Source organism: Dromiciops gliroides, chromosome 2 (genome assembly GCF_019393635.1).
Source record: "Dromiciops gliroides isolate mDroGli1 chromosome 2, mDroGli1.pri, whole genome shotgun sequence".
NCBI classification, from domain to species: domain Eukaryota; kingdom Metazoa; phylum Chordata; class Mammalia; order Microbiotheria; family Microbiotheriidae; genus Dromiciops; species Dromiciops gliroides.
Window position 1 is genome coordinate 500,947,252 of NC_057862.1, and position 9,568 is coordinate 500,956,819.

Sequence of the window (9,568 nt, forward strand, 5' to 3'; positions counted from 1 at the left end):
GAAATATAAAGCAAATGCAGTAATAACCAATTCATCATAGTCTACATTTAAATCTGAGTCACACTCTTCCACCAATCCCTGCAGTATCTGCAGGGGAGAGTGGGTATGCACAAAAATTTAGCAGGGGAAAACCTATATACTTGGGCACCTCACAACAATAAACTGAAGGTCTTAATGTCTGTGGTCTATTTAGAAACAATCTGCTTCACAGAAAGCCACTTCTTCGCTAATTGCTTCCTTTCCAGTCCTCATCACTCTACTTCTAGGAAAATATGCTCTTCTGCTCTCAAACTGATAAAAACAGTGACAAGCTCTTTTAACTTACAATCATTTCTAAAAAGTCCCTGAGAAGATGTTATACTAATAAAGTGGCAGACAGTTCCCTTAAGCCAAAGTACTGCAAAGCTCATTAGGTTTGTGTTCCAAACCAGGCAGAGAGGTCCAGAAGCTTATCACTCAACAGGATTCTGCATCATCCAGTCACCTCTCAGTTTATGTTAACAGTAAAGAAACTGCAAAACCTCTTTCATTCTATACTTTTCCTTTTCAAACTGTGAAGTATTCCTGGATCCATCTCACTATTAGACTGTTAGTATTTTCTTTTTGACTCAAGCTTTCCTTAGGCTTTTTGTCTGACATCAAGGACCTTATCACTCTCTCCCTTATATTATGTTTATCTGATTGGATATTATATCTCTCCTCTCAATAGAATGTAAGCTCTTTAAAGACAAGAACTGTTAGTTTCACCTTGTGTCTTCAGTGCCTCATGTGTGGCAACTGGTAAGTAAGTAAGTATGTGGAATTGAACTGAAACTTTGTCAAATGAGATGAGGGCTATGACAGCACTTTAAATTCCATGAAATGTAAAGAATTGTCACTTGAAAGTTTAAGTTCAGGCATGTTTGTTAAATTAATCTCATTATTTTATAGTTACACTTCACACTACCATGGTAATTCCCTGCATTAACTTTGTGTGTGTGTGTGTGTGGGGGCAATGAGGGTTAAGTGACTTGCCCAGGGTCACACAGCCAGTATGGAAATTTATTTTGATTTGGGGACCCTACCTTTGGACTGAGATTAGAAAGCCTTAGGCCCTCAGGGTCTCTTCTGTGTGGGAAGTGCTGATGTCCCTCCCCCTCTGCTTCAGTTGAGCCAAAAAGCCCCGTGGGTTGTACAAAAAGCCAGGTCAGTGGGGGTGCAAAAAAAGCCCCGAGATTTGAGTGGAGAAAAGGAAAATATATATAGACCTGGGAATTAGACTCAGGGCGGGGCGGAAAGAAAAGATAAGAGGCTGACAAGATTAGAGAGGCGGCAAAGGCAGCAGAGGGCAGACTGACAGACAGAACAGGAAGCAGCAGAGAGCACAGAAGTGGTCAGCACAGGGTACAGGTTGGAGAAAGCGAAGATTAAAAGTAAGGAGAGGAAAATTAGAAGCAGGGGGATAGACAAAGTGAAAGGAACTCAGAGTTAGAATAAAGGACCTGAGTAGGGAAAGTGGAACATACCCTAAGGCAAGACGCAGCTAAGGCCCTTATTGTATTAAAAAAAGTTCCAGGCCAGCTGGTGGAAAGAGAGGCCTGAATGCAGTCAGATTGTACATTTTATTTCCCTATATTCTTAATTTTAAATTGTATCTCATAAATAAACTCTGCTTTGATTATTTAGTTAAGAGGCTTCTTAATCTTTTGCTTATCAATTTTGGGAGTGGAGCAGTGTGGTGGAAATTTATAAATGGCCCATATTAAAACAATAGCAGTCAGATAGCCAGTTAGTCAAAAGTCCCCAGATTAGTCATCTTCAAATTAGTCCCCCCAAATTAGGCTAGTCAGTCAAAATATTTCCACATTTGAATGGCAACCATGAAGGGATTTATGGCCCAATTATAATTTTTCCAAATTTATAATTTTTCATATAGTCATAATTTTTCATAAGTCCAATTATACAATTTTTCAAACTAGATTAGCTAGTTAATAATTAATTTTTTTACACTAGTAAGTGTCAAGTGTCTGAGGTCGGATTTGAACTCAGGTCCTCCTGAATCCAGGGCCGATGCTTTATCCACTGTGCCACCTAGCTGCCCCCCTGCATTAACTTTTTATGTGTTTTTCTCTAGTCTATTTCAAATGAAGTTTGACTCTCTCAGACAGGGACATCTACTTAGTAAATATGACCTAAAGAAAACGATATGATAATTCTAAAATTCCACCAAATAGTCATGTGACATTGGGCAAGTCATGTCAGCACTCTAGACTTCAATTTCCTTATCTATACTAAAAGGGGATTGGGCTAGTTGATCTTTTAACCTCTTCTTGCTCTTATAGTCTGCAATTAAATTTTTTTTAGAAGGCAAGAACATTTGAAGGAAACAGCTTTTTGATAATCATACTTCAGTCAAGTTCCTCCTTTTTGAAGAGTTGCATTAAAAAACTGAGGTTTGAGAAAGGGCATGGAGGAAGTAAAATAGTTATTTTGTTGATCAGGTGCATTTCAAATTTTGGTGCCCCAGAAACAAGACTGAGTAAAATATTCAAATGAAATGGACATAAGTTGAGAAAAGGAAATGAGATGAATGAATGAATTAAAAAGCATTTAAGTGCTTACTTTATGCAAAGCCTTGTTCTAAGGGCTCACGATACAAAGAAATATTGTAATGGGAAGACAGGATGTAATAGTTCAGGGATGTGTCATTGAAGGAGCAGATAGAAATGTAGTTTTTAACATATCTGGCCTATGTTGCTTTTTATCGTTTAATTTTTTATAAATTTATTATAAAATATAAAGATAATTTCTGTTTGCTCATCACAATGTTCTTTCTGTGTATTTTCACATATTCCTCTGCTTACCTATCCCAGGTATTTTTTTCTATGTTCTTTTCATTTGAATTCAGAATTCAATATATGGTGCTGCAGATTAGCTATCCATCATTGCTTCTGTGGGCAGAGCTTTAAGGTTTTGCTTTTGTATAGGTGAGATGAAGGACATGATGACCTACCTTCAGTTTAGGAGTGAAGTATTTGGAGGAGAAGCAGGGGAACAAACTCATCACAATTTCTAGTCCTAACTATATTCAAGGGCACATGAGGATTAATGGAATATCTTATGTGGTCTCTAGTCGTTAGGCGAGAATAGCAGGGGTAGCACTAGGCAGTATTTGGCTTGTGTTTTAATTCTACTGCTGTGAAAAACATTTCAATATTTACATAGCGTAGACCATGAAATTATGATTTTAGAAAGTTCAAATTGGAAGGAAGCATTTACATAATCTAATTAAATTCTAGACATGTTTTATTGTGATATTAGACAAAGTGGAAGAGCCTTGGCACGGGCGCATGCTGCTTTGGGCCGAGGGGAGACTTGATCTCTGTGCCATCTGGGCTTCCATTTCTTCTCCTTCAGGCAGGATAGTAGGGCAAGTAGGTATAGCTGAGCTGGGGGAGATGTTCTGCTTAAAACTACATTGTCAGGCATTTCAACAAAGAAAACATCTTGATCCAATTGAAGGCAAAACATCAACTATCCAGGAGCAGTCTGGGAAGGGACAAAAGTGGAGATGTATTAGTTTCTCATGCTGCTGGATTGTTTTGAACTGTCATATAAAATCCAAAGAAATACTTAAAAGATTAAAATTCGAGGAAGACATCCTGATTTATAGGAATTTAGCTAGCAACTATACTGAATTATCTGTGACTAAAATCATAGATTTGAATTTGGAAGAGAGCTTGGAATTCATCAAGTCTAAATCCTTCTTTGCAGATGAGGAAATGGAGAGCCCAGAGAAGTGGAATGGTTTGTCCAGGGTCGTGTAGCTAAGAATGTCTGAGGCAGGAATCAAACCCACATCTCAACTTTAAGTCTAAGACTATCTACTATACCATTCTGCCTCTCCTTATTGTTAGGTACTGAAGGATGAGCTTTGTGGAATCTTAAAATTGGGAGGAATCTTAGGAAACTTAGAGATCATCCAGTCCAGCTAGTGTGGTATAGCAGAAAGGTTTACAAAGTACTTTACTCAGGGGCACACTGGATAGAGCACTGGGCCTGGAAACAGGAAGACCTAAGTTCAAATCTGGTCACAGACACTTATTAGCTGTGTGAGCCTGGGCAACTCACATGACCCTATTTGCCTCTGTTTCCTCATATGTAAAATGAGCTGGAGAAGGAAATTGGCAAATCATTCCAGCATCTTTTTCAAGAAAACCCAAATGGGGTTATGAAGAGTCTGAAATGACTGAACAAAAAACACTTCACAGAGGTTATCTCAGAGCAGGTATCATATAAGGGAAGGCTGGACACAGGTTTGAACAGGGTTGTGGAGACTCTTAAATGCTAAGATTATGAGTTTAAGCTTCATGTGTTAAGCAGAGGAAGCCCCTGACAGTTTTTGAATAGAGGAATGATATCCTAGAAGAGCATTAAAAAGATTTTCAGGGAAGAAAGTAGAGGATGAATTAGAGCTGGCATGGAATGAAGACAGGAAGACCAGTCTAGGAAAATTATAAATAAGGGCCTGATCTAGGTTGGCTACAGTAGGAATAGAGAAGAGGGGAAAGAATTCAAGAGATTTTACGGAGGTTGAAACTACAAGACTTGGCAATTAACTAGATGTGTGTATGGGATGAGGAACAAGAAAGAGTCAATGATGACTGAAAGGGTTAATGATGACTGAAAGGTTAAGAGGATATTTATCCATTTAAATGTAGATTTTTATGAATTATAGATGAAGGCATTGATAGCAGTCACATCAATTTTGTAGGTAATAATTATTATTGACATTTATATCATGCTTTAAGTTTGCAAAACACTTTACATATATAACACCCTATAAAGTAAGTGCTGCAGGTATTATTATCCCAATTATTCAAATGAAGGAATTGATGCTTAGGGAAGTTATGGTCATATGGCTAGTAAGTGTCACGGGCAAGGTTTGAACCCATGTCTCTCCAAATTCAGCTCTCAAAGTTGGAAAGAGTGATAGTCAAAATCCCCAAAGAATTGGTTAAATCATAGGTGAGATCTATTAAAATACAATTTAATGGACCTAAGTATAGTTTTGAATTCAAACAAACAAACCACTAACAACAGCACAACTAGAGGCTGCGGTTGGTCTGGATAGATACAGCTTCTGTGAAAAAGAATTGGGTTTTTTTTTAGTGGACTGAAGATTCAAAAATAAATTAGTAGGGTTACATAAAAACCGCCAAAGCAGCTCAAGAGAAATATAATATCTAAAAAGAGGAAAGTAATAGTGTTACTGTATTCTGTCTTGTCCATCTACATCTGACATATTATTTTAAGCTATGGAGACCATATTTCAAGAAGATAATTAACAAATGTAAGTATGTAGTAGGTGAAATAACCAAGATAGTGACCATGTACTGCAAACCATATCATAAGGGAGACTATGGCAACTAGGAGGTAAAGTAGATACAGTGCTAGGCCTGGAGTCAGGAAAACCTAGGTTCAAATCTGGCCTCAGACATCTACTAGCTCCGTGACCTTGGGCAAGTCACTTAACCTATAATCTGCCTCAGTTTCCTCAACAATAAAATGGGAGTAGTAGTAGCATCCACCTCTCAGGATTATTGTGAGGACAAAACTGAATTATTTTGGTAAAGTGCTTAGCACAGTGCCTGGCACATAGTAGATACTTAATAAATACTTGTTTCCTTATTGCTGAGAGAAATGGGGAATTATCTTTGAGAAGACTTAGAAGTAAAAGGGGGCATGAGATTCATCTTCAGGTATTTGAAGGATTTTCATGTGGAAGAAAAATTATGCTTGATCTTCTTGGCCTCACAGGACAGAACTGAAAGCAATGAATGGAAAGATGCTGGGGGGAAATTTTGTTTTAGTTCATAGTAGAAAACACTTTGTAACAATTAGGACTGCCTAGAAATGAAATGTGCTCTCTCTGAAGGTAGTGAGTTTCACTTCCCCCTAAAAAGGGAAGGATGTTCAGTTGCCAAGAGAGTAGATTCTTGTAGAGAGGATTTTCAGTCATCTGTGGGTTGGATTTGATGCCCCTGAGGTCCTTTCCAATCCTGTGATTCTGTTTCTCATCCTTGTGGACAAAGGCAGTCAGCATTCATTTATAGTCAGACAACTAAAGTTGTGACTAACACAGTCTTCCTTCCAAGTTCTGCAGACATAGGCTCTAGTGTTTAGGAAAGGAAGCCCTGGTTTGACTCCCCAGCCAGCTGCTGTGGTTCACACAGTGTTAACAGTGTGGAGCACTGCACCGACCTTATTTGTTGCTCCTCATGCATCATGTGAAGAAATGCTTGTCATTGCCCTAATGATTTAAGATCAGGCAAGTCCAATAATTCTTCGTTCTTCCAGGAGGAGCCCGGCAGTTTCCTTAGTGTTCAGGAGCAAAGAGCCTCACAGATAGCTGGTGAAGAATGGTAATAGAGAGGTGCCCTTTGCTGCAAGTCCCAAACCTCCAGTTTCTCTTGTCTTCTTGGGAAGCCTTTCCCAAGGTCAGAACTGGGGAGAGCTTTGTTCCAGGTGGCCCTAAAAAGAGTTCCGGGACCATCATGGCTTCTGCTTTTCCCAATATCATGCAAGTAGCTTCTGAAAACACCCTGTGGTTAGTGAGCAATTTTAGGGCAATATCTGCTTACAAATAACTTAGAATTGAACAAATTCTTATTGCAGCTAATGCTTGAGGCACTACATTGACATGTGGCAGGATCAAGTAGGCTGTAGCATATGACCAAATATGACATATGAATGCTATCATTAAACCATGTATAACCAGGTATGAAGAAAAAGAAGTGGGCTAGTCATAGCAAACAAGACATCTATTAAGGGCCTACCAAGTGCCAGGTATGGTGCTAAGCATTAGAGAATCAAAGAAAGGCACAAACACGACCCTTGCCCTCAATGAGTGCATATTCTAATGAAGTATACAGCATGCAAATAACTCTGTGCATACAAGCTATATACCATATAAATGGAAGGTAATCTCAGAGGGAAGGTGCTAACAGGTGGGGAGGAGGGGCTGGAAAAGCCTTCCTATAGAAGGTGGGATTTTAGCTGAGAGTTGAAGAAAGTCGGGGAGCCAGGAGGCTGAGGTGAGGAAGGGCATTCCAGGCATGGGGTTCAATTAGTACCAATGGATGGAGTTAGGAGATGGAATGCCATGTGTGAGGAACAGTAAGTAGGCATCTGTTTCTAATTGTAGAGTGAGTGAAGGGAAGTAAAGTATAAGACCATAAAGGGAGGAAAGGATCAGGTTGTGAAGGCTTTATTATTTTAAAATATTTATTATTGGTTTATAGTTATTAATCATGCTTTTTTCATCTTACCTTATTCTATCTATAGAAAGGAGAAAAGAAGAAAGGGGGAGGGATAGGAAGGGAAGGAAGGAGGAAGAAAAGGAAGAAGGAAGAAAAGGAAGGGAGGGAGAGAGGGATGAAGGAAAGGAGAAAGGGGGAAGGGAGGGAAGGGAGAGAGGAAGAAAAGGAAGGAGAAAGAAAGGAAGGGAGGAAGGAAGAAGGGAAAAAAGAACAGAGGAGTAAAGGAGAAAGGGAAGGGAGGGAAGAAAGAAGAAAAGGAGGGAAGGAGTAAAAGAGAGAGGGAGGGAGGAAGAGAAGAAAGAAGGAAAGGAGGGAGGAAAAAGAAATGAAGGAAGGGAGGGAGAAAGGGGTAAGGGAGAGGAGAGAGGAAGAAAAGGGAGGAGAGTCAAAGGAAGGGAGAAAGGAAAGGAAAAAGGGGAAAAGGAAGGGAGGGAGGGAAAAAAACCCCTGTATTCTGTATCACAATCAGGCAAAACCCATGCCCCCCAAAGCATTTCTTATTCGATATATTAGTTCATCTTTTTTCATGAGGTAGGCAGCATTCTTCTTTATCTGTTTTGGAATCATGGCTGATCATTTAGTTGATCAGAATTCTTTAAATGCCAAACAGGAAAACCAATTAGAAAGCAATTGAAATAGTGCAAGCTGGAGAACTGAGCACCTATATTAGGGGAGTGTCTAATTATATAGAAGATGTTGTGAAAGTAAAACCAAGATTTTACAACATCACATATGTAGAGGGATTGCTCATGAGGAGTCAGGGAAAACTGACACCGGCATTACTGGGAGGATACCAGGGTCCTTAAAAAGAATGGGAAAGTTAGACTGAGGGGTGGGCATGGAAAAAGATAATGAGTTCTGTTAGGGATATATAGAGCTTGAGATGCCTACAGGGCATTCAGTTCAAGACATTCAAAAGATACGTTCCTGCGCTAAGGAGAGAGACTGACTGACTCTTGCCTTGATGTCCACAAAATATTCCAAGAATCAGAAGAAGGCCCCTAGGGCACTGATCAATGCCTCTGCAGAGGACACTTTCTTTTGAGATTTCTTCTCTTGGTCTTTGATTCTGTAGTATTTACTCTTTGTATTTGGACCTTTTTTGTGTTACTAATTTCTACGGTTTTTCTTTAAAGTTTCTCCTCCCCTCCCCCACCCTTGCCTTCTTTGTTATGTTTCTGTTCTTTCATTTGGTGCACTTGCAACTTTTAGAGTTATACCAGGGAACTGCCTTCTTGGATCTTCTCTCTCTGGAGGATTTATGGGGGGAAAAATGGACAAGGGTTGTGCTGCATGAGAAGGTGTGGTTAGATTGCAGTCTACACTGGGTGTAAGAGAACACAGTTTAAAGAAATAACAAATCCCCTACAATATTAAAGTACTAAAAAAAATAAGAATTTGCTGAGTATTTTTTTTAAAGAATTACTGCCATAGCCACAATGCTGAAAGTAAATAAGACACTGGTGGTTTCTTACAGGTCTCTGTTGTTTAAAACTTCAATGACCTTTTATTGGTAGAAGTAGACCAGGCCTCCAGATAATCCAGGGACCAGGAATCCAAGGGGAGACTACTTAGTTCTCTTTTCCATTTCAGATTGACTATTTTTTTGCACATATCTCTACAGAAATACTACTAATAATAACACTATAATAAAACTAACATTTTGGTATAGCACTTTAAGGTTTACAATGTGCTTTATGTTGCTTTAGGAAAATTGAGGAATAATATTAAAAATAGTCTTGAGTGAGAGGTAATGAAAACCTGAACTAGTCACCTGGCTGTGTGAATGAATGTCCAATATGAACTGTGTAATAGTGTAAGAGAGATGTTGTGGAGATAGAAGCAACAAAATCAGGTGACTGATCGGATATGTGGGGTGAGAGTAAGGAGTCAGGTATAACATTAATGTTGCAAGCATGGGTGACTGAAAGGAGAATGATGGCCTCAGTAGTAATAGGCAAGTGAAGAAGAGGGGAAGACTGGGAAAAAGATAGCATTCTGTTGACTTTGAGATGTCTACATGACATCTAGTTTGAAGTTTTCAAAAGGTAATTGCGGGGCAGCTAGATGGCACAGTGGATAGAGACCCTGGGCAAGTCACTTAACCCCAATTACCTTACTAAAAAAAAAAAAGGTAATTGGTAATTCAGGACTCGAGCTCAGCAGAGATGCTAACGCTAGATATGGAGATCTGGGAATCATCTGTATAAAGATGATAATTAAACCCATGGGAACTAATGAGATCATCATGTTAGAAAGCATAGACA